Here is a 23911-nt window from a genome sequence, read left to right as displayed (position 1 = left end):
TAACTATGCATGGAAGTCGAAAAAAATAAGTTTGCAGATAATTGGCGTGGTTACTGAGGGGCTAAAACAACACTGCTTACCTTAGTTAACATTCTGCTGGCTAAAGATGCCTTTAAAAAACAGACACGCCGGCATTGTCGCGCTTTGCTAGGCAAATAAAGGCGCGCCAGAACCCCGAACACAATGGTAACATGTTGAATTACTAATATGGCGGCACTGAGCACATATTAGCATTTGAATAATAGACAACCACTCGTTTTTTTTTTCCCCTTTTCCTCGCCCTCCCCTCCCAAATTTTGATATCTTTTCTCAAATGTCATGAAAAAGTAAAAAGCCCCAAACTGTTTCTTGCTCTCTCACAACGCCGAGGGGTAATTACACGATTTTTTCCCTGAGAGAGAGCGCGAAATAAGAGAAACCCTCCCCTTCTTTGATAATGTTGCGGAAACGTATTTACAGTGCATCGCAAGGCTTGTGATTTATTAATATTGGGAGACGCCTTTTGTTGCCTTCCCTTTCGCCGCCCCCGTGATTAGCGCGTGCCTGCTACGCCGCTAAATTGGATTAGATTATCAAAGTGGCGTAATATGGAATAAAATGGACGCTCATTGGAAGTGAAGGACTTTGCTTTCTCGGATTAGCCGGCAGATGGTCAGCCCTTATGCGCCGACGCTCCGTGTCGGAGGCCGTACCTTTAGCAAACAGCGCTGACATATTTCTGGACAAGGCACACACTCATTGGATACACTGGATTTATCTAATTAATCCAATCATCTCTTCTGAGTGGGGGATTTCGGTGCCCGGTCCCCCGTCCCCCCCCCCCCCTTCCCGTTCCTTTTTCTTTTCTTGCAATTGCCGTCTTTGTAGCCGCCTGCCAGGCTGCCCCCCCCCCCCCCTCCTCACTCGAGCGTTATGACCAGGCGATGCCCGTGCCAGCCTCTGGCTGCCGCAGTGAGATAGTGGGTGCAAAAAAAGAGGCAGAGATAAAAAAAAATAAAAAATAAAACACCAAGCAAACAAATGCAGAGGGAAGGGAGGGGGATGTCACATTCACTCACAACTCGACAAACCCGAACGCAACAGTAATGCGACCTCTGCGAGATCAAATGAGACAAAAAAAAAAATGGAATAACACATTCAGCTACATTGTTAGCGATCTAAAATTCAAACAACGCTTAATGATGGCTGCCGTGTCAATTCAAGCGCAAACCTCCACCAAGGCTGAACAATCCCCGATTTGGATCAGCACCAAATTTGCACGCCTTCGTACCCGCCCACCTCCTGCACATGACTGACTTTTCTCATTAACATTCATGTGCCTAATAAGGACGTAAAGAACGTACACATGTGATCATAACGTAGTAACACGCTACACAAAAAGCATTTCATGAGAACCAAACAAAAGCGGCCATATTGTGCAATTTCAAATCCAAGCAAAACTCAACCGAGGCTGTGATGTCAATTAGAGCGCGGACCTCCACCAAGGCCCCAATGACCCTAATTTGGATCAGCACCAAATTGGACGCCTCCACCTTCTGCATACGCCTGAATTTCCTCATTAAAATTCATCCATCTAATATGTAAGTAAGGAGAGTCATGATGTCTTTTACCTAAATGATCTGATAAATGAATAGCTTTGAAGTTTCTTTTTTTTTCGGAATGTTTCTATTGTGAATAAAGTCACATTATGGCATTTCTGCAACAATAAGGAGCGCCATTGTGACGAATGTAAGAACTTCTCGTTATTTGTTACAATTTGCGATGGCGCCGGTTGTTGGCAAGCGCTCGGATGTTCTCACTCTTTACTGCACCATATAAAATCTTTATAAAGTGTCAACGCGTGTGAATACCTAATCAGCGTATAAACCCTTTGGAGATGTTTTATAACGCTGCCGTTTATTATTTGATGCCTTTGCTGTTATTTTGTATTTTTTTTGCATAGTGCTGCTAGGTTACAAAAAAAAAAAGAAAAGACGACAACGTTCCTCGGTGGAAGTTGCCTATAACTCACAAGGGAACACATTGAACAATACGTCTGGTTATGATTATATTACGGGATGATGTAAAAGGGGACTGCTTAGTGTCGTGTGACGCCGTGCGCTTTTTTTACAGCGTTCCATAAACGGAATCGTAAAGATTCCGCTGTCCCTAATATTGTGGCCGGCGCAGCGATATTGACGGCTTCCGGCGCGCGGCAAAAAATACGCACTGGGGAGGTCAGCCACTCTTGAGATCGACTTAATCTGTGATCAGATAAACTACAATAAAGCCAAGCCGGGCAACGGGGGGGCTATTATGAATGACGTGTTTGTCGCTCAAGCGGTGGTGGTGGCGCACGTGCAAGAAACACGCACGCATACACAAATGCGGCCCCCTCGCACTCTTATTTGACTTTGTGTGTGCTTCGCTGGGTTTATTATGACAGGCTGAGCGGCGGGGAGGGAATTAAACTGTTAAGCAGACATCAGAGGCAGTCTAATGTTTAATGCAGGAGCCGGGGCATGTGCTGACTGATAATGAATACAAACAGGCCAACGTCTTATTTGTTGTGCTTTTCATTGGGAGCGACTGGGGTGCTTGACATCCACAGCTAATGTACTGTACGGAAGCCATTGTTCAATCCCTTCACCCCCCGCCCCTCCTCCCTTTGCCACGCCGCCATATCTCTTTCTCTCTCTCTCGTTCTCATCGCACTTGTCTCCTTTTATTGTGCTGATTCTTCAAAGCCGCCACTTGTCACCGGCGTCGGCCGTCGTCGCCGGGCCCCGACGTTGCAATTCCCGCTTCTATCTCCGTGGCGATAATGTGTTGATGGGCCGCGGTAATAGTTGTTAAAAGGTCACCCAGTGTGCCGTAATTGGCTCTTTCATACTCCACTACGTTTACTAGGACAGAAGGCACGACCTCGCTGGCAGAGATGGTAAATATGCCATTTTGAGGCCGTAATTATAAGCCGGCCCAGCCTTCCCCCGATCTCCTCCTTTGACCCCTTCGCCTCTCCGCGCTCTCACTTTGGAGACGGTCCGCCAGTTGGCAAGCATTACGCGCCAATCAGGTCCAATTTAAAAAAGGAAAAACACAACCTAATTAAATAAAAGCAGGCGGGCTGTTTATTACGACGTGTTTGGATAATCTTACAAACTTACACATTTACTTGGGCAAACAATTTAATCACTGACTTTACATTGTGACAGCCCAGGGAATAAATAGTAAATATATTGTTTTTGTTTTTGGTTCCCCCCCCCCCCAACCACAGCAGCTTTTGCTTCTGTTCTTAATTAGGTAGAAACACAATAATTAAGTGGAAAATATGATTTATGTTACTTGGGCATTAGGTGTTAAGTTGAATCAATGGAGTAATTAATACAGTCGTACAAAAGGGGGCCGATGTGCCGAAGAGGCGTAATTGCGCTAATCACGCAAATAGTAAACACGTGCATGAGAACATCGCCGAGTGTAGCTTGCTACAAAATAAGGAGGAAAAAAAAAAAAAGCCACGGTGCCGCTATGATTTCATCATGCCGCCGTTGCTGATTGGCTTGGAATGCTCTGGAAATTTGCACTAATTAACGATGGAAGAGCACAGATCAAAAGTGGACGGAAACATATTCCGCCACTGATGCTGATTTGTTTGAAGCCAAATCAAATGTCAATGTTAAAATTAATCCAATGAATAAAATATTCTTATGCCACTATGTTGACTTTTTATGAGCTCCATGTGCATTTTTCATTTGAATTTGATTTACTGTGCGTTGAAATGGTCCCTTCTTCAAAATGCAATTTTAAACCATGTATGTGTGTTTCAAAACAATTTATATTGTGCATAATCCAGTAAGATATTTCATATTTCTATTGTGTACTTGAAGATAGAAGAAAAATACATTTGCAGTTATGGTTTTGTTTGGAGTGTTACATTAATCTCAAAATCTTAACATCTGCACACTTACAGAATGGATTTAGCATTTTTTCTAAAATTGCTTTATTAGTGCTGCATTTATTTAACCATATAGCTTTATTTGGACACCCACATGATTAAAACTATATATTTTTTACTTTATTTTGGGGGACGTGATCAAACGGCGTTTCATATTAATATTTAAAACGCAACTGTTTTGCATATGCTGTATTTTGTGTGGCTATGTAATTTGGTGGTTTTCATTGAGCAACAGTTTCATCTTTGTTTTCCAAAATATTTGCGTTTCTGTTTGAAATCAAAACCCATTATTTAGCATATGCTGCGTTTGGATATTTTCAATATATTTTGACATGAACAAAAGCATGCATCCTTAAGGAGCCGTCTCCTGGCAGCACACATGTTGCCACTATTATCACACGCCGTCTTTGCTGGATATTGCCAGATTTTTTTTTTTCCTTTCCTTCTTCTTATCCAATATGCCCGACAAGCTGTCCGTAATCAAACCCGATATTGCTGCTGTTGAACGACGTGTCACAAACATTTCATGTATTAAAGTCAATATTCTGCATGGGGGCGGGGTATAAGAGGATCCATAGCACCTCCCTGTGGCACTGACCATCTTATTATGAGGCGTGACTCGCTTCATGTCTCCATATCTCATCCGCTTTTATCCACCTAGGAGAATGTTTTTTTTTTTTTTTTTAAGAGATCCTTTTGAATTACAAAAGCATCCAGACAGCAGGGAAGGCGGAAGAAGAAAAAAAAAAAATGAGTGAGTGCTTATTTGAGGAAACTTATCATCCAGTCAGACAATATATGCTCCCCGATTGAAAAGTGCTACCATCACTGTAATGCGGTTATGGTAACTGCTCGGGCTGAAGTCGCCAAATCTTATTGTAAAATCTCCTACGATATCATAATAACGCTCCGGAGCGGGGGCAGCAGAGTTTGACAATAATATATCTGTGGAAATCTACCCCCCCCCCCTCCCACTCCTCCCTGAACCCCCCCCCCCCCAACACCACCACCACCTCCTCCACCGCTCCTCCTCTGCGAGAGGCACATCAGAGGAGACATTTGCGCTTTATGAAGTGCATTCATTTGGCCATTTGCCATGTTTCCTCACCAGAGGACGGCGATGATGAATGAGAGAAGAGAAGAAGCAGATTTTCTCTCCCACCTCTCGGCGCTCCCCTGTGATTACTAATACAGAGCCCCTGCAACCTCCCACACTATATGAAAACTGTAGGCTTGCTCTCATATCCCGGGTAATCCGCAATTTCCCAGAATCATTAAACTGAGACTAGCATCTCTGATGGCTGGGCGATACTTGACATATTATGATTATTATCATAGCAACACCTTGTCGTTCCCCGCCAAGTGGCTCGGGGTCGCCTGAAAAATCGATGTGGAAGACTGGCGTAATAGCCTTTCGACGTTGATGCCTTTGACAATAAAAGCCCCCCCCTCCTCTCTTTTTGCATGTGTACGACAAAATCAACATCGGGCCTCCTCTGATTTTAACTTTGAAATTTTGTCGGGGATCTCCAGAGTGAGTGAGACGGCGTGACGAATGGAAAGTTTTGGAGTTGGGATGCAAACTTTGAAGCGCTACCTGTTTTCATTCCGTCAGGCGAAACGGGTTTGTGGCGTCGCGCTCGGATGCAAAAGGAAGCCTTTTGGTCCCTCCCGGGCTCCGATGGAAAAAGATTTGCATGAACGTGAAACACATGAATATGGATCGTCGGAGTAGTTGGTATCGCGCCGAGCAGAAAGGAGAGAAAGAACAAAAAAAAAAAGCTCTATAACTTAGTCCCGCTTTACGACAACACTTCATAGTTATGATGTGACGACAGCCTGGTTTCACAAGTGGAACGTGAAACCCGGCACTTACTGATGTGAGCAAAACGCCCTCGATGACGCAATCCCAAAACTATGTTGCGCTCGAGTCAAAAACTCCAAATTGATGGCTTCTTTCATCAATTTTTAACACGCACGATTCACCTGACACTGGTCCGCGTGTTGCCGTGTGCGTTGGACATTGCCATAATTCAATTGGAACCTTTTTCACGCTCCTGGACCGAACGCCGCCTCTGACCGTAAGTGGCTGGAAGTGGAGGCGAGCTGAACCGCGGCGCTATGGAAACACTCCAACGTCCAAATGCATCATTGACTCGGCACTCGCTTTTCTGATTAATGCCGCCCCGAGGTAAGAGCCATGGAATTTGCAAAGTTGAAATGCTGAATCCAAGTGAGAAGCCGGGAAGATTTATATTGGAAGACCAAATATGTATGTTCGGTGGATCAAGTCCAAAGCTAACATATTATCTTTTGCTATGTCCTCCCTTCATGGCCTCGGTCGCTTCTAGCGTGTAATTCGCTGACACGGGGAGAGGAAAAGGGAAGCTTCTCTCTCCTCCGCACCGCCGGTAATGTCATCTCTGCGCCACTATAAATAACACTGGCAACTGTTGTAATTATAAAGTATTTTAGTAGAATAGCGCCACCTGAACTTGGTCATTTTTTTTTGCTATGGGTCGCGAGGCAAAATTTCAACGGAAAGCGACAACAAAATAACAAAGAAACTGAAATTGATGAAATACTTTTAACTAAAATGCTTTAAAAAAACAACTGAACTTAAATCTTGTGTTTATTAAACTAATTAAAACTATGATTGTGGCAAAAAATAATTTTAATGAAATTAATTATTCAATTTTATTACTATCAAACTAATTATTAAACTAATTATGATTAAACTAATTAAAACTAAGATTGTAACAAAAAAGTATTTTTTTCCTTTTTTGTCAATCAATACCATACATAGTAGACTTGCTCTACAAATTAGTTTAAAGTCAAATAATCCAAAAAATTAATGAAAAATCCACTGATACGCGCTTATTTCCATTAGCTTGTCTATGGTGGTTTCAATGATACGCTAGCAAGAAGCTAAGAGACTTTGGGTGGGCAAAATATATGGAGGTATTTTTCTACAGTTTAATGTTGAGTTGCATTGTATGTTTAACCGCCCTCTTTGCAGACTCGGCGCAAAGGGGAGATTATTTTCAACCCCAAAACTGGAATCTGAGCATCGTGGCCACTTGGCCCGCCGTGTACACAGCGGAGCTATTTCTAAAGACGCCAGGCACCCTCGTCTGGAACTTAATGAGTAAAAATGTCCGGAGTGAGCCGGGGCATTTCGGCGCGGCCCCATACCCCGAGGGTTCGCCGCCCTCCTGTCTATTTTTTTTTTTTTTCCTTCTCGGCGCGCGTGTGTACGCTGGTGACAATTTGGGAGGATGGGTCAGATGAAAGACAACAGAAGGAAAGCGGGATCAAAAGGCACACGCTTTCCTGTCTGGCTGGCTGCTTGTTGCGCGGGGGGCCATGCATAGTGCATTGGATTGATATCAAGGTCTCTGTACACAGCCCAACATGCAGTGGCCTTATTATTCTTTACTTCAATAACAAAGCCGCCGTCTTCCCCTCTCGCCTCGCCATCAAAGGCGCCGCCGGAGAAGCAACACATCGCGTACGAGGCATTCGTCTGCCTTGAAATTTAAATAACCCCCTTTGAACGCCGTCTTCGGGATAAAGCCGCGGCCAAGTGCCGGCCGGGGCAGCGGTCATCCCGGACGCTTTCCTCACGCCACATAACTTTTCATAGCGTTCAATCCAAAGACGTTTTTCAGCGTGGATTCCCTCGCCCTGTGCGACAATAACTAAGTTGTCCGCATCCATTCCGCCGAGTTATCCAGCCGTAGCGCCATAAAACCGAAATAACACAGAGTTTTACTCACAGCGAGGGGTGAGGCTCGCGCCGGACCCGGGCAGCCATTTGAAGTGACAGGGCCGCCCATCATGCGCCTCTAACGGGGTCAGGGGGGGCCTTGTGGGGGACTTGATCCAGAGCGAGGCCAAAGGGACCGCCAGGCCTTTAGAGAGGATGGATGGAGCGCTGCTAGGTAGGAAGGACGGCTTGATTACATCATTTCTCAACACTAGGACAGAGGCAAAAAAAAAAAAAAAGAGAGACCTGTAAGGACCTTTGGGCAGTCGGATTGACAGTCGGCCTCTCTGCTAATACATTTTGGAGCGATCTGTCAAAAGGAAGAAATTGGTCTTGTCCCGACTGTAAGTGACGGCGAATATGAGAAGGGAAAATCACAACATCTGTCAATGTTTGGAGTATAACGGAGGCATATTATGGAAAATTGAGTTTTAATGGCTTGTCTGCAAATAGTTTGGGGACCGTATGAAACCGAGCAACCGAGGAGACCTTTTGGAATCTGCCCGTTTCGAACGTGTGTCCGTGACGGGGCAATTTCGCTGCGTCACGTAACAATTGAGCTCATTTACATAATAGATATCATTTAAGATGCGACGAACAGGCTTCGAGATTGAGCGGTCGTCACGGTAATGAGAGCCAGACAAATTCATTCGAATGTTGCGTGAAAAATAGCACAATTCGTCCCCCTTTCAAGAACACACGCAGCATTCAAGTGACATTTTGGCGGGAAGGCGTCACGTCGTCAGCGCCCTTACCTTCGCTGGCGTTTTGCGTCTGTGTTTTGTTTTTCGCCGCGTTTCCGTCACGTCTACAAATATTCCCCGAAGGCACGCTGCGGTGTGATGTTGCGCCACCTGTTTTCAAGGCGCGCTCGCTGGTTCCCCGGGGCCCCTCAACAAATCATCTCGCTTGTTCCTCCTGCGGGGAAAGAGACACAGTCACTCCTGGGTTTTGGGTGTCACATCATTGTCGAAAGACGTCGGAGCAAAGTCGACGTTTGCGTCCGTCCCGCCGGCTCGTGAGAATAATCATGATAAAAATTGTTTGGAAATGAAGTAAAGTGGAATCCTTTAATCACAAAAAATAATCATAAAAAATATATTTTAAAAATATAGTCATATAATATCAAAAAATAGAAAATATATAAAATATCTCAAAACTGATCAGAACTGTATCTGGATGAAGTACCATAAAGTACAGGTGGCGCGATTTGTTGCTTTCTTTGGCCCGGCTCGGCATTCCCATCCCATTGAGATCATAATTTTCCTCGCGTTCCTTGAAACCTGTCGTCCCCTTCAAACCTTTTTTTTTATTTTTTTTTTTTAGGTGCGGTTTGCCTAAAACATGACAAAAGATGATTCAAAAGCACATCAGCGGCACACCCTGGCGTCGCTCAGGCATCCCGCTCTCAGCGGCCGTGCACGAGGACTGACCCGGATTCGCGGTCCTGTTCTCAATCAGCGTCTCCCTCCAAGGTTATTGGCCAAAATCCAAAGGTTGTTCTGGGATTTCAGTTCATCAGCGGCGCAGGCATGTGGAGTTAATAATTTGGAGCGTGTTTTACAGCTGTTACACAATGGACACTGTGTAAAAAACGACAAGGTGGCCTCCGAGCTCGACGCTTTTACGGCTTGACTGCGGATGACGGAACAAGTCGAAAGAAAGTTATTCATGCAAAGTCAACCTTTTATTCGATCATGTAGACGGCGTGTTCCTCACAATGTCGTGTTGGGTGAGCCTGGCGACGTTCCCCGAGACAAATTTGGCTGGATTTTTAATTTGTTTCCTTTCACGGGGGTGCGAGAAAGCAGCGGTCGGCCCGCTCTGTCCGACATCTGGTTCGGCCATCGGCGAATTACGGCGCTTAAAAGATTGGCTCGGACGTCGCACGTGACGTAAGGCCTCGACGAGGGGACAGGTCATTAGGTACACCTGCAGAATGAAACAACTGTGAAAAAAGGAAGGAAGAAAAAAATCAGCTTGAATGAGTTAGGAAAAATAATAAAATCGGATGACTCCAGTTTGTGGGATTGCCATGGAGGCTGAGCAGTGTTTATATACTCAACTCAACAGAACACCAGGCATTAATTTGAGGTGAAGCCTTTATTTTCAGATTGTTTCGTAATTTAATTTCGATAAAAAAACAAAAACACATCACTGTCGTCACACTGCACTTTTGTAACGGACATTTTGTATCCAACTCAGGTGCAGCCAAACTGAATGTATTCCATCTCGAGGTCCACACAGGAAGTAAACATAGTTAAAAATTAAAAACCTCAACTTTGCTCGTGTTTTTTTTTTTTTCCCTCCAGTTTCTAGCAGAAAATAAAAGCTGTTGACTTATTTACAGAGTTGACTTGAAAAGTGACGTCTATCAACAATGCCTCACTCTTTCTTTCTTTTATATGCGTGGAATAATGAATATATTTACAATGTAATTCAAAAGTGCGCTCGCCTCCAGATAGTTGAGCTTCCCCTTCATGCACCTTTGTATTTTATTCAAAGCAGAAGCCTTCTATTACCCAGCCTATCGCTACAGCCCGAGGAGAACCACAGGGTAAAATAGTGACTTAATATTTCATATTGGTTGGATTATTCATCCGCACAAAGACATTTCCCCCACTTCCTCCCCGCAACGTTGCGACGTCCCATTTTTAATGAGGGCGCCGCAACGTTGAAACTTTTGAAAAATTCAAATATTTTCCTTCAATCTTTAAAGAGCTTATATCTAATGAACTAAGATTTAATTTGCCGTGGCTTAGCATCCATTTGCAGTGCTGCTAATTAGCCATGCAGACCTCGGCGCGGATGAAAATGAAGAGGGCCAAAGCCCGAGTGAAACAAGAATTGGTTCCACTTTAAGTATTAATTGATTGGCTCGCCAGTATCCCTTACACACATACACACACAATGCCGAGCACTCATTTCTCATCAATCTGGCTCTGCTTCATTTGCCTGTCGACGCCGCCGCCGCCCCCCAGAGAGCCAGGAGCTATCTGCTAGCAGAGCTTAGCATTTGATCACGCGGTGTCAATATCAAACCTCGGGATTACACGCGGCTGTCGTCAATAGCCGTAATGGTTTTTACATGTGTTGAGGTTAACTCAGCCATTTAATGTGCGCCGTACCTCTGAGATAATCGCTCAAAAAGAGAGTGAGGACTTAAAAATGTCACGCAAACCTCTGCAGACCTGAGCTTCCGCGATGATCACACGCTCCACTCGGAGGCTCTTGTTGCATTTTTGACAGCTTATGATTATGGAAGAGACAATTTGCGCTATTCTTCAAGGTATTGCATTCACACACGTGTGATCAAGATTGTCTGCGCATCACCAGAGATGCCATTATTGATCATAGCCCCTCATGTAAATTCTCTCAAGTGTTGATTAGGGAAGCGCTTAAGAGTATTCACTCTTGAGCCTTTCAAGTCAGGAGACACTTTTTTTATTTGCTTTGGGATGCTCGGAAATGTGAGCAAAATGACATTTATGAACTCCCTTCAATGGTGATTTGGACCTGAGTGCCCGCTGTTGGGACCGCTAATGCTACGTAGTAGCCTAACGCTAGCTTGGTTTCATCAAGTTCGGGAGCAAATCTAAATACTGAATATGGTTCGGAAAACAGAACAAACAGAATATAAATGAGGACGATTGTAAATTTCTGAAATGGGTCGACAACTTTAATGCACGTAAGTTAGCACGCTAGTCTGCATTAGTTAGCCGTGTGCTAAATCCACTAGCTTGTTTTAACCCTTACTTATACTGACAAAAGAGTCCGTCCGTAGCCTAAAAATCACATCCGAGAATATATTTACAGAACATACGTGTAAATAAACACCTGTCCAAATGTTTAATTGATCAATGCATGACCCTGATGCTGTACTAATTGACGTAATAGTGAAACTCCAGATCCAACTCTTGTCCCCGCGTGTGTCCACGGGAAGCCATGCGCGGGAGTCTGGTATTTATTTTTCCCGACATATAATACTCTCCCAACTGTAACGGGTGCAAGTGACAGCTACGAAATCCCCCGCACTTTCCGGCGAATGAGGAGCCGCTCTATTAGACACATGATCACATGATGTGGGATTAGTGGACTGGAGTCTTCAAAGCTGCTATTACAACTCCCGAGATGTGATACGGGCCTCCCCGCCGCTCCCCGCAGGGGCGCGTGGCTCTTCCTCTGAGAATTACCTGACACCGGCGTGTCTGCGCGCCGGGAGACGAGCGTCGCCGTTCCGAGCGGAACAGCCCGACATCAGTCGGATATACTCGCGCCGTGCCGCGCTGAGCCAACAAGCTTCGCGTTTAATCCCCTCGTGTGCGAGCTGCCATGGTGGCTTTGGCGGGCCCGCATCACAGAAAAGGAGTTTGGGGTGCTCAGGCTAGAATGATGGGCGATAAAGTGGATTACAGATGGAGAAATGCCATCAGCGTTGAATAGGGGGGGACGGCTTCCGAATGTTCGTCGGGATTCACTTTTAGGTAATCGCGCTTGTATAAGCTCCGCTTGGCGGAATTAGGGCGGAGAAGCTTTTCCACGTTCGTTAAGTCGAGTGTGAGTTTAATGTGGTGGGGTGACGAGCACTTAAGTAGGCTTATATACAGTAGGTGTAGTTGACTAGAATTTACTCTGTAAACGAGCTTGGAACTCAATTTACCAGTACAGCATATTAATTTTTTTCCACTGAAGTGAATTGAAATGCCGCAAATCAATTCCAGAAAACTAAATTAAAGATAAAACCAATTACTGTATGTAGTATTAGTGTATTTGTGTTTGACTATTCAGGAAAAAAATAAATTCAAGGCTAGTCCCAAACTCATATTTTGACATCCTAAGCAACTTTTAAGTCAAAGTACAATTCCGATATGTGCTATTTACTTACTTAACTTTACTTTTCATGACTTTCTAAACTTAGAAACTGACTTTACATGCTTGCTAACCCTACAAATGTAAACTTACTGGCTAACCTTACCGTTTAACTTTACTAACTTTATTTATTAACCAAGTAATCTAACTTAGAGAGTGAGAGCAGACGGTGAAGCGGACTTTTTGATGTGTTGAAAATTAAAACACATACATACGCGCATTAAAAAGCTGCAGTGATAATTGAAAGCGCAATAATTTTGTTTTAGGAGCCACCGAGCGCGATTTTATGGGGGCCATCCGTACAAACATTTCACCGGAGTTTTATCACTCTGCTCACCTGTATCACAACAAAGAAGAAAAATGGAAAGTATAAAAGTGGAGGAACGCTGAACCCCCCCCCCCCTTCAAAATAAGAAACAAAAACAAAAAAACATAATTTTTTTGAAGGTAACAGAAAAAAAAAAAGTATCTGCATTCTGAACTTGAAGTTACCTTTTTCTAAAGCTGATCGCTGGGAATTCGGACCTCCCAGCGCAAACGTTAACGGACTGAAATGCAGCTCTGGATGTAACAAAGGAAACAATACCAGGGAAGAGAGCCAAGACGGCAGAGCTGGCACGCCTGTTCCTGGGACCATGGGAATTTGGCTCCCAGAAATAATGGGGTTGAACGAGGCCCAGCACCACTGCTACTGTAGCTGGGAAAATGGTGCACGACGAGCCAGGCTCCATCCAGGGAGACTTAAAACAGCGGAGAGAGGAGAAGAAGGGCGGAGGCTTGGGATGAGGAGGGGGGGGGGGGACCGACCGAATGAAATATACAGTGCGGCTCGCACCTCGCCGTGTGCGGTAAGAAGGACGGGAGAGCCCGTCTTGTGTAAATCAAGAACATTAGTGCGAAGAAAAGGCATCGGCGAGCGGGAGAAAAATAAAAATATAGTAACAGACGAGCGCATGTAAACGAGGCGGCCGGCCGTCGGCGTTGCCTTGTGGTCAAGGTGGAGGTAAACCATATATGTAAAAGTAGCGCCAGGCTCTCCATCTAATTAGGACAATAAAGGGTTATGGGCTAATATATGAGTGCCATGCCAAAGCTAATGAATGCCTGCTATACCTTGTTTCCTCCCAAGCGTCCTTGGACTGTCATCTCCAACCTTTTGATGTTGTATCTGATTATCCAGGCAGCGATTAATCATGATTAAGTACGCACTGAAAGTCTCCGAGAGCCAAAAGACTGAGGGGAGGGGCAGGAGAGGGTGGGTGGGTGGTTGGACGGCAGGAAAGTTGCCCAGGTTCAGGCCTCCGTTCTGGGCAACCACGTCGACGGCGCGTGCCAAGCGGCCACCGATAATGAGACGGCAAAGTAAAAAATCACGGCGCCTTTCAAAGTGTCGTGAAAGGAAAAGCCGCTCGTTATCCAAGCGGCGGCGGAGGCGTCCAAGCGCTAACGCCTCGCGCCTTCTGTGGTCGCAGTCGACTTGGACGCCGACCGCCCGCCCAAGCTCGCCGCCGCCTCGCTTAAGCGTGCCCGGCGCTATCTGACAGCCATTTCCGCGTGTTTTGTTGACACGGACGTGACGCTCTCCAAAAACATTTCGCCGCTTTGATAGCCCATGATGGAAATATAAATGGCTTGGAGCGGAGCGAAGGTAAGCCACCTCTTGGCCTTCATGCATTTCTAATGTAACCCGCTCGCACACATGCGAGGCGCTGGCTTCATTACGCCGAGATGCTTTGCAGAGTCTTTTTTTGCCAGGAGCCCGCCTGCCTTCTCAGCGAATAGATGCTGACCGGCGGGGCTCTCTGATACCTGCAAAGCGCCGGCCGTTTGCCCGTGTGCCAAAATAATCAAGTGGAGGCTCGCAAATGGCAGCTCGTGAAAGCATATTAACTATGGGAATAACCCGGCGTGACATGCGTCGCCCGCCTGCGTGATCAAATGAGGGGGGTGGGGGGGGGAATACTTTTTCCAGGTACGGCGCTGGCGATGACACCGGCTCAATCATGACTGCAATGCGTGTCGGATGGGTGGGGGGAGGGGAGGGGGGCTCTGTAGCGCAATTGGACCGCGCTACAATGAGGCTTTTTTTTTTTTTTGAATGCTTTCTGACCTCTCTCTGTTAATGCATTTAGCATTCGGGCCTCTCTCTAATGGCTTTCCCAGCGTGCTCGAGGCCGTTGCATGAAATGACGCACCAAAGGGTGCAGACCAGAAGTCGGAAATTATTGCCACTATCAATAATATTGCTGTTTAAGTGGTCCGCTCGGAGTTTGGGCAAATAATACTCGCTTCTCTTACCACCCGGCAGTGAAAAGTACTTTAGTACGATGAGGTCCGAAGTGAGCGGCGGCTGTGGAAACCGCACCGCAGCGTGATGCCTTTTCCTGTCGGAGCGCCTTTTCTGTTCAACAGACCTCGGATTGGATTTTACGCCGACGATTTATAGTTTCCACCTTGGTGTTTTTCTTCGCCGCTTTTCCATCAAATCTTTCTCCGAGCCGCCCACGCCGGTATTTGGAGCCTAAATGATGGTAAATGATGTGTTCCGCATGTTGTGCAGGAAAACAAAACAACCCCCGATGACAAAGAATGCGCCGCAACTTCACATCTGCCGCCGGAGTGGAAAACGTCCTGACCGCAAAGGCATAAATCAGCCGGCGCCTTGCACAATAGAGATGTACGGCGTGCGGAAAAATAAAAACGCAGGGGCAGAGTCGGGAGAGCAATGGAGGAAATCAGCATATAATTGTTCGGACATTTTGTCCGCGTGTCTCGCGCGCACACGCGGGGGCCGGCTTTGAAATGCGGATCCAAAGCCCGCGCACTTCCCTGAATCGTTGAACACCCTCAGGACACGGGCTGGCCTTTGCGGAGGTGGAAGCCAAATATGAGTGTGAGAAGATGAAGCGGCGTCCTGGCCTATCGTCTGTTCCTGCTAGGTGCTCGCTGCCAATAAATATTTCATTTTGGAACAAAACATAGAACTTGACATCATTTCCCAGCCTCTTGTTCTAAGGAGCGGCGTGACCGAGTAGCTGATTTACACCAGCACCTGCCCTTTCAACCTGGAGGAGAAAAACTAGCGTGGACTCGCACATTTGTCGGCAAATCAGAATTAAAAACGGATATTTTCTGCCCGGATGTTGGAAGCGGATATCCAAGCTGGGCCGTTTGGGCTTTCCTTATTAATTAGATCCAGTAGGTCCTGTTTTGAGAATATTTTAATGTTAAGTATAATATCTCCTATTCTGGAAATCGCTCCACCGGAAATACGCAAATTCAGCATTTTTTTTTCCAAAAATATGAAAGACAAAGCAGAAAATTGCAATCAAATTTATTTTCGTGTATTTAATCGGGGGTTTTTTTCGTCTTCATGCTCGAGGTGAGGCTCCGCCTCCTCCCTTTTTTTTTTTTTTTTTCCCCCTGACCGCATGTCCCTGTCCTCTCCTCAGGTATCACGCAGTGGTGAACTCTAGCCGCCAAGATTATTTATATAGCCCGTAATCGCAAACGAGTCTCAAAGGGGGCTTCACGAGCCCACAGTTCACAAAGATCAACGACATCCCCTTGTCCAAACCTCCCCGTCCGAGAGGGAAACAACTGAGACACCTGCAGGTCTCTTCTGACATCATATTTTTTTTTTTTTTTTTGGGAGCATGAGCAGCTGCCCCCAAAAACATTTCTCCACGTAGGAAGTGTAAAAAGCATGGCGGCAACAACTAATGGATGCCACCAGACAGGTCGTTTTTGGGAGAGGGACGTGTGAAAAGGTAACACACTCGGTTTCATTTGAATGTTGGCCTGTGACGTCTGGAGCTTTATTTGGCATCCAACGATTGGATTGAGGATCGTTCTGACGAGCCGTGGCGGCGTCAACGTGACTTTGCTAATCATTCCGTCGCGTCGTTTTAACTACACTTACTTGAAAAAGCCGACAGAAGTGTTAATTACTCGCGAGGCTGAGGCTTTTTTTTTTTTGTTGTTGTGCTCCTTCAAGAGGATCGCGAGGCTAAACAGTTTGACCTCCGCCAAAGTTCTCCGCCAGACATGAAAGGACGCGGCGAAATCCTCGGTGAAAGCGGATAACAATACAATCAAGCGCTTATTTTTCTCCCCTTTCTCTCCCGCGCGAACGCTGCGGGCTGTCTCGGCTTTGTTGCGTTTGTCAATCACCGTAATTTGGGCTCCGTTTCCAAAAATAATTATCAGGTGAGTGGCAGCCCTTTGCCTGGAGTGCCAACTTGGTAGCGGCGTGCCCAAGAGTATTAATTATGCCGCTCAAAATATGAAGTCTTTTAATAGAGAGGCTGACGTGACATCATTGTTTTGGCGTCTTTCTTCACCCCCCCCCCACCCTACAAACATGACAATCACGAGCGTCCCTCTGGTCATCAGCAGAAGATGAGGGGGGAATTGTCAGAGGAAGTTATTAACAGGCTGTGTACCGCGTGATAAAGTCAGTCAGACTCTCGCCGGTACGCCGCGTCTGTTGGCTCGCAAAAAAAAAAAAAAAACACAAAAATAAGAGCGAGCGGAGTCAACAACTGACGGGGGGGGGAAAAAAATGGAACTGCGCTAAAAGCGACACTGAATGTAGCCGCTGATGCGGGAGCGTCCGCTTTTCATTCTCCGGCGCCGCCAATCAGCACTTTGCTTGCTTAGCCGCGTCCTCGCCAGAGTTGCGCTCGCTTCGCATGCGGCGGCGATACTGCTCTCGCCAAGCCCCCCTAAGAGGCACGGACAGCTTCCAGGTCTCATTAGCATCCAGTAGCGGCTAATGCTGCCTCCCTATTACTGTCGGAGGAGCTGGAATTCAGTTGGAGATGAGCGCGGCCCAGGGGGCTTAGGGTTGCCAGTTTAATTAGTGCCTGATAATTTCAATAATGAGTGACAATTCATTGGGGCTTTTTAGGTTGGCCCACTGTTTGAGTGCAAATCGATAATCCTCTGTTTCGTCGCCCCCACCCCGCTTCTCGGCGGCAGATAAAGGGCAAGCGTGCGTTGCTTGCTGCTGTTGTTGGGGTGCGTTGGGGAAGGGGGGGGTGAGGTGAGGGAGGGAAGGGTGAGGGGGGGGGTGGAGGGGGTCGATCCCTTTGCTGGAATTAAATGAAAAGAATCAACTTAGAGCATGTCCCTTTGAAACGGAGCCTATGTGATTTGATTTGCTCTTATTGGATGAGCAGGTGGGGTCTTTAGTTGCTGTTGTGGGGTCCAAAGCAAAAACAATTTGCCTTGGAGTGATACGCCGCAAGTGCGCACTGAGGGTTAAGAGGTGCAGCTCAGCTACTCAATTAATACAGCCACAACATTAGGGACGCCTGCACAATCAAAAATAAAAATAAAAAAAAGGACCTTAATGAAGATAATCTGTCCATGAACTCCAAAAGGGAAATTCAGGATAAGATTCATTAATGCTAAAGTTTCATGGGCACTTAATTGATTTGGGGGGGGAATTCAATATTGAAGTTTTTCCGAACACTTCCTTGACTTTTTTTCTGGGGTTTCAATTTGACCAATAACAAGAGCCTTGAAACACCTCAGTGAGGTGAGTGTCGTCAAAAAGCTAAATTAAAAATAAAAACATGCTGAATGAATTCTACAATGCTCTCTGAATGAACTTTTTTTTTAAAAAAGTTTTTCCTTGCAAATTTCGGTCAACACCTCAGTGAGGTTAGTGTCGTCAAAAAGCTAAATTAAAAATAAAAACATGCTGAATGAATTCTACAATGCTCTCTGAATGAACTTTTTTTTTTTAAAGTTTTTCCTTGCAAATTTCGGTCAAATTTCAACACCCTACGGCCGTTGGCCTCTGGGGCTTGCGCCGTATTAGCAGCACGCAAATGTGATTTAACGCGCCGTAAAAGCGCATCATAAAAAAAATGAGGAATAAGAATTGATCGAGACTCCGGGGCATTAAAAAAAACCAAAACGTGTTTACCTGCTCGCTCGACGAAGGTGTCGAAAGGTGCCGTGGTTTTTTTAGCGACTCGGAAGCTACTTTGCAGCTCGGCGTGCGTGCGATGAGGTGAGAGCCGAGTGGAAATTTAAAGCACTTGTCACGTTCCGCCGCGATAATCACACCGGCGCGCGTGCGGGCGCTGTTGAAAAACAAAAGAATCAATTTCAGGTGTCGGCGCATTTAAAAACACCAATTAAGCGCATGGCACTCTCGCTCTGCAATGCGTGATGGCTGTGGAAACAACAGCTTGTGTGTGTTTCTAATATACAGTGAGAAGAATCCAATTTTGGCAGATTGTAATTTTTTTTTTTTCTGACCTTTACATGCACTTTGGACAAGATAAATGCTCCATGATATCCTTGACATGTGTTGACTCAGCAGGTTATAGTCATGCTGACACCCCGGTGAGCAAATGAGGCAAATTAGAAGCATGACAGACATGACAGCCACGGGCTACATTACAGCCTTGTCAATTGAATTTATATCCTGGAAGAAAAAAAAAGTCATTTTCCATCCATTTTCTCCAGCGCTTGTCTTCATTAGTCGAGTATTTTAACAACCGCATAATAAAGTCCGATATAACTTAGTGCTAGCAAAAACACGTGCTAACAAATGATGCAATGGTGGATATTTGAACACAGACGGTCAAACAATACACAGAGAGTTGAATCATTCTCACAGGTAGATATTCTTTCTCCTCTGCGATGAACGTATTACTGTGGCTTACTGAGCAATTTGTGTTACACTGCCCCCTAGTGGCCGCACCATGTCCATTGAATTGAAGCAAAAACAAGCGGGACGACAAAGAATTGGGTCAAATTAGTAGAACGCGACAAAAGGCCCCTCGTCACCTTGACCCCCTCCATCTCCGAGCCCAAGAAGAACCGCCATCTTCCCGCTGATACCGAGCGCATCAAGAGGCTATCGATTGTGGGTAACTTTACCAGATTACCCCCCCCATCCTCCCCACCTCCCCCTCCCCTCCCTCCCGCATGACATGCAGTTCAGCGCCCCCTTCGTGCTGTCTTTTTAAATATTCATGACAAAGGTTTCTTCCCCTTTACGCTCGTGCGGGGGAATTTCTAATTGGCTCGTCATAAGACGTACAACATGCCCTTAAGCGGGACCGTAGCGCCGGTCATCTCCAAACAGGAATTCGCCGTAATTCAGCCACGGGGCTAATTAGCGATTAGAAGCGAATGTTTACATGCTTTCTTTTTGCTTGATTCTAATGATTATATATATTTTATTTCTTACCTGCGAGGCCAAGGGGATGCTCCAAGCCCCGTGCTTAAATCGCTCCTTCCCGCCTTTGAAGCTTCAAGAGCTGGCCGTCCACGTCGTAATGACTGGGAGGAGAGCGGCAAAGCGCTGCTTCTGTGTAACAACATAATCATCAATTAAGGCAGGGGAAATGGCAAGAAGTGGGTATTTTAGCTCATTAAAAAGGCCCAGAAGAAAAGGTGCGTGCGGCGGATTCCTATATATTTTGACTCCCCTCTGTCAATTGCCATCTTTTAGGCGGATTTTGTCTTTCATGACGAGCGGAAAGGCGGCAAATGTAATTCAGGCACTCAGCGGCAGACGGTCCTAATAAGGGTTAAAATATGAATGACATTTTGCTTCTAGACGAGGTGGCATGGAAATTGGATTGCCGCTGATTTGCTGCCTATTGTCTACCACCTCTCATGTCTGTGAATTATGCCAAATGTATTTTTTTATTTTTTTACCTTGCCCACCATTATGGCTCAAATTAATGTCAGCGAATAAGAATAACAGCGGGATTTTTTTTTTCTTTTCTTTTGTAGCTAACCAATTGTTTTTAAACTCACGAGTTTTCACGCCATCCGGCATGCATAGGTGTTGTTATTTAAATTAAAGCCGACACCATAAATTGAATTAGCGGCTAACAAGCTGTCACTTGCCCCCCCCCCCTCCTTCTTTCCTTTGAAAGAGTCACAACAAGCATCTATTTGGTCCAATAAATGACGTTTATTTGATATTTGCCGATACCCGGTGGCTAATGGAGACCTGTGTGATACATCACGATGGCAGAACCACAACAAGGACGTACATTAGCTCATGTCTTCCGCAGCGTTGCAGACATTAAAAAGAATAGCAGATTCCCTCAACTTCTTTGAGGATGCGCTTGCCTTTGAGAGAAGCCTTCTTTTGAGCATATCCAAACGTTTTCATCTCACTCAAACTCCCCCCCCCACACACACACACACCCGACACACACACACTTCCAATCTGTTTTCGGAACCGGAACTCCGGGCCTCTACGCAAACCGACGTTGAGACGGCAAACGTGAATGCGAGGGCTGTTAAAAGGCCTCATTGAAGAAGCGCTTTCGTTTTTGTTTGAGCGCCACTGAGGCCTTAAACCTTAAAGTTTGATTTTAGGATCTACGTATAACAAAACGGCAAATGTTCGGAATAGCTGTACAAAAGTGTCTATCTCATAGTTTGGATAGGGGAGGGGGGGGAAAAAAAAAACTCCCAAAATATCTTAACTGGGGTGGTGCACAGTGTGAGATCTGGTAAAAACAACTAAGCACATATTTATCAAAAGATGTTGCGAAAGAAATAAAGACTGTAATAATCTAGAAATACCTGTACAAAAAAAACCTGTAATAACACGGTACGGAATTAAAAACATGCAAAAGATACAGCGGCGAACCCGTCTTTGAGTATGCCGACTTCTCTCCCGCCCCCTTTTCATTAATTGCTCATTAATGAGATGGAAATGTATTTCTGCCACAAAGTTGGAGAAAGATGCAGCCGACAAGAAGAGCTGTAAATCTAAACATTTGAAAAGGAATTAGTAACGGGAGCCTCCCATTCTTGTTCCCTGCAAAATTAATGCGCCGCATGTTATATTTATGACGACGGCCGACTGTCATTCACTTTCGGCGAAGGAGCAGAAATTAAAAGTGACAGCGGGCTCATCAAGAATGAATGCCATTGTATTCAAGCAAGAGTCGGCGAGGTAATAAATTGAAAAAATAAATAAAAAATACAACGACGCAGCCTTCCGCCGAGCTCGCCGAGACGCGCCGAATGAAGGAATGAGGCCAAGCGTGCTTCAGAAAATGCCGAGCAAAGTAAAACTTTTTTTTTTTTTTTTTCCTCCCCGTTCAACCCGGATTGCGAGGTTTTAATAACACAGAAGTGACTTTTTGTTTTTGTGCTAGCTCAGATCTACGCATAATTGCCGGCCCGCCTGATTAAAAGCGAGAGGTTTAGATCCGACTGCGCCGCAGCTAAATGGTCAGGTTCCCATGTGAGGCAAATAAATGAAATATTAGTTGATTACATATTTAAATCTCTCTCCCCGGGCTGTCTTTTAGCCTCTTTTTTTTTTTCCCTTCACTTTTCAGGCGGGGTTTGCATTATAATGTTCGCCAAACTGTTTTCCCAACTAATGGCTTGCAACAACGTGGTCCTGCGCTCTCCTCCCCCACTTGCCGCATTTGGGTGGGAGATTTTCATAACAAATTACTGGCACGCTGAGGGAAGGCCTCAGACTTCCTGAGGAGGCAAAAGGGAGGAATTCATCTTTTGCGCGCTTCCAAAAAAGTTGAATATTGCCTGCGCAACGTCCTCGCCGACACGTCCGCTGGAGGCGATGAGTCGAACTTGTCAAGGGTGCAACATTTGCAAATCCATATCGCGGGGCTCTATCTATTTTATTTTATTTTTTTCCAGGTGACGGGCTCCGTCTTTTAATAGCCCTCGTCGGCATATTAAGTCCAAGGTCGCGTTTGAAATTCCGGCCTCGCTTTGCCGCTTCATAATCTAAATCGTATCCGTCAAATCGCTGACGTCTCAAAACAAACAGGGGAGGACGCCGCGCCTTCGAAATAATGGCGGAGGGCGGCCCCGTCGCCGCCGCCGCCTCCCGTCCTATCTCAGGTGTGTGATTAAAATCAATTAAATCACTCCTCTGGTGTCAAGCGCTCGACTCCCCGCCCCCCCCCCCCCCATTTCCAATCTCCTGACAAATGAAACGGCGCTTTAGGAAGACGAGGGATGGTCCTGGTCCTGTCGTGGCTGGGCTCATATTCACAAATGAGATTAAGATTGGGCTGCGCAGGGATTTCAAAGGCCTGTTTTCCATAAGCGCATGAAACAGCCTGTGAAGCCCGTGTAGGCTACATTAAGTAGACTTGAAAGTGTCTGGAGCACAGATCAGCTCCCAGCCCACAGTCAGAGTAACTAGCTGGAAAGAAAAGCGCTCGGGTATGTGTGTGCGTGGGAGTGGGGGGGGGGCATTTACCTGCATCCACAGTGGGCCAATTTCCTGAGTGGAAGTTGGAGGAAAAATACTAAATAAATCATATAAAAAATGGCCAGTTGCTGCTGCTTCTTCTGCAGCAAGCTTCACGTGATGGACATGAAGCGCACACAATGTGGGTAGAAAGGAACAAGGGGAATAAACTTTGTTATTGTAGGTTTGTTTGTGTCAATTATCTTCTGTGATTTACTGCTATTACTTTCTAAAATATGTGTTCAGAAATAATATTTGGAGTCAAATGTGTTTGTTTTTTTATTTATTACAGGTTAAAGCTAATCATTTTTCAATCAAGTTCTTATAATGGGCACTTAAGAGAATTATTTTAAGTGAGTTGGACAACTTTGACTGAAAACGTCTTCAAATAGTGACATGAAAATAACATTATATATATTTTTTTGCCACTTTCATCCTCCCCAAAAAAAGTGTGTGTGAGTGTGCTGCTGTTTACAAAACATTGCACCACTTTAATGAGTGAAAGTTGGGGAGGGGGGGGGGAGAAACTCCAGCATAAATTGTTAAAAAGGCCTCGATCTATTTCCAACACAATATTACGGTTTGTCTGATGCATCCATTAATGAGCGTTTCATCTAATATTAATATGTATTAAATCATGTGTTTGGAGTCAATACAGCCCTCACCGCAGACAAATTAAGCCATTTACCCGCCATCAATATGGAATCGTTAGACGCCCTTTGTGTATTGTTCTCTCCGGTCGGCGGACCACCCCGCTTTCCGCCACGCAAACGAGAAGCCGGCTGGCGCGAGTTGAGGCGTCTTTATGAGCAAATCTGCTGATCGCATCTCCGGCGGGCCTGTCCCCCCCCCCCTCCTTTTAGTAACATTAGTCAAAAGTGCTAAATCAAAGCGTGGCGTCAGCCCGCTGTGTGTTTAACGTCCCGCCGCTCCTGTCACCGATGACCGGGGGGGGGGGCGGGGCCCGCCGTGTGTCCTTGCCCTATCCCCCGGTGTCCTATCACTTCTTTGCACTCCTTTATGTGTCCACGGGGCACAGAGACAGGCGCGCGTGCATGCTCGAGAGGAGCCTGTTTATTTATTTTATTTTTATATTCATCAGACGTCC

The 23911-nt window shown here is 45.7% G+C and overlaps 1 protein-coding gene across 4 annotated transcripts in view; it reads right to left on the bottom strand.

The window, feature by feature from the left end:
• The window catches only part of LOC147049926 (methylated-DNA--protein-cysteine methyltransferase-like), a 168417-nt gene that overhangs the window by 122702 nt on the left and 21804 nt on the right, over window positions 1-23911 (bottom strand). For all 4 annotated transcript variants that reach the window (XM_085923033.1, XM_085923034.1, XM_085923030.1 and 1 more), the window contains exons 6-11: window positions 19789-19908; window positions 9423-9651; window positions 9137-9338; window positions 8892-9040; window positions 8459-8621; window positions 7714-7914 (exon numbers count right to left, since the gene is read on the bottom strand). The gene's annotated coding sequence lies outside the window, so the exon portion shown is untranslated. The remainder of the gene's footprint in view (window positions 1-7713; window positions 7915-8458; window positions 8622-8891; window positions 9041-9136; window positions 9339-9422; window positions 9652-19788; window positions 19909-23911) is intronic.

Source organism: Syngnathus leptorhynchus, chromosome 10, assembly GCF_054491065.1.
Source record: "Syngnathus leptorhynchus isolate UIUO chromosome 10, UIUO_Slep, whole genome shotgun sequence".
Classification (NCBI taxonomy): Eukaryota; Metazoa; Chordata; class Actinopteri; order Syngnathiformes; family Syngnathidae; genus Syngnathus; species Syngnathus leptorhynchus.
The sequence above is the reverse complement of the archived record's forward strand: the minus strand, read 5'-3'. Positions and strand labels throughout refer to the sequence as shown.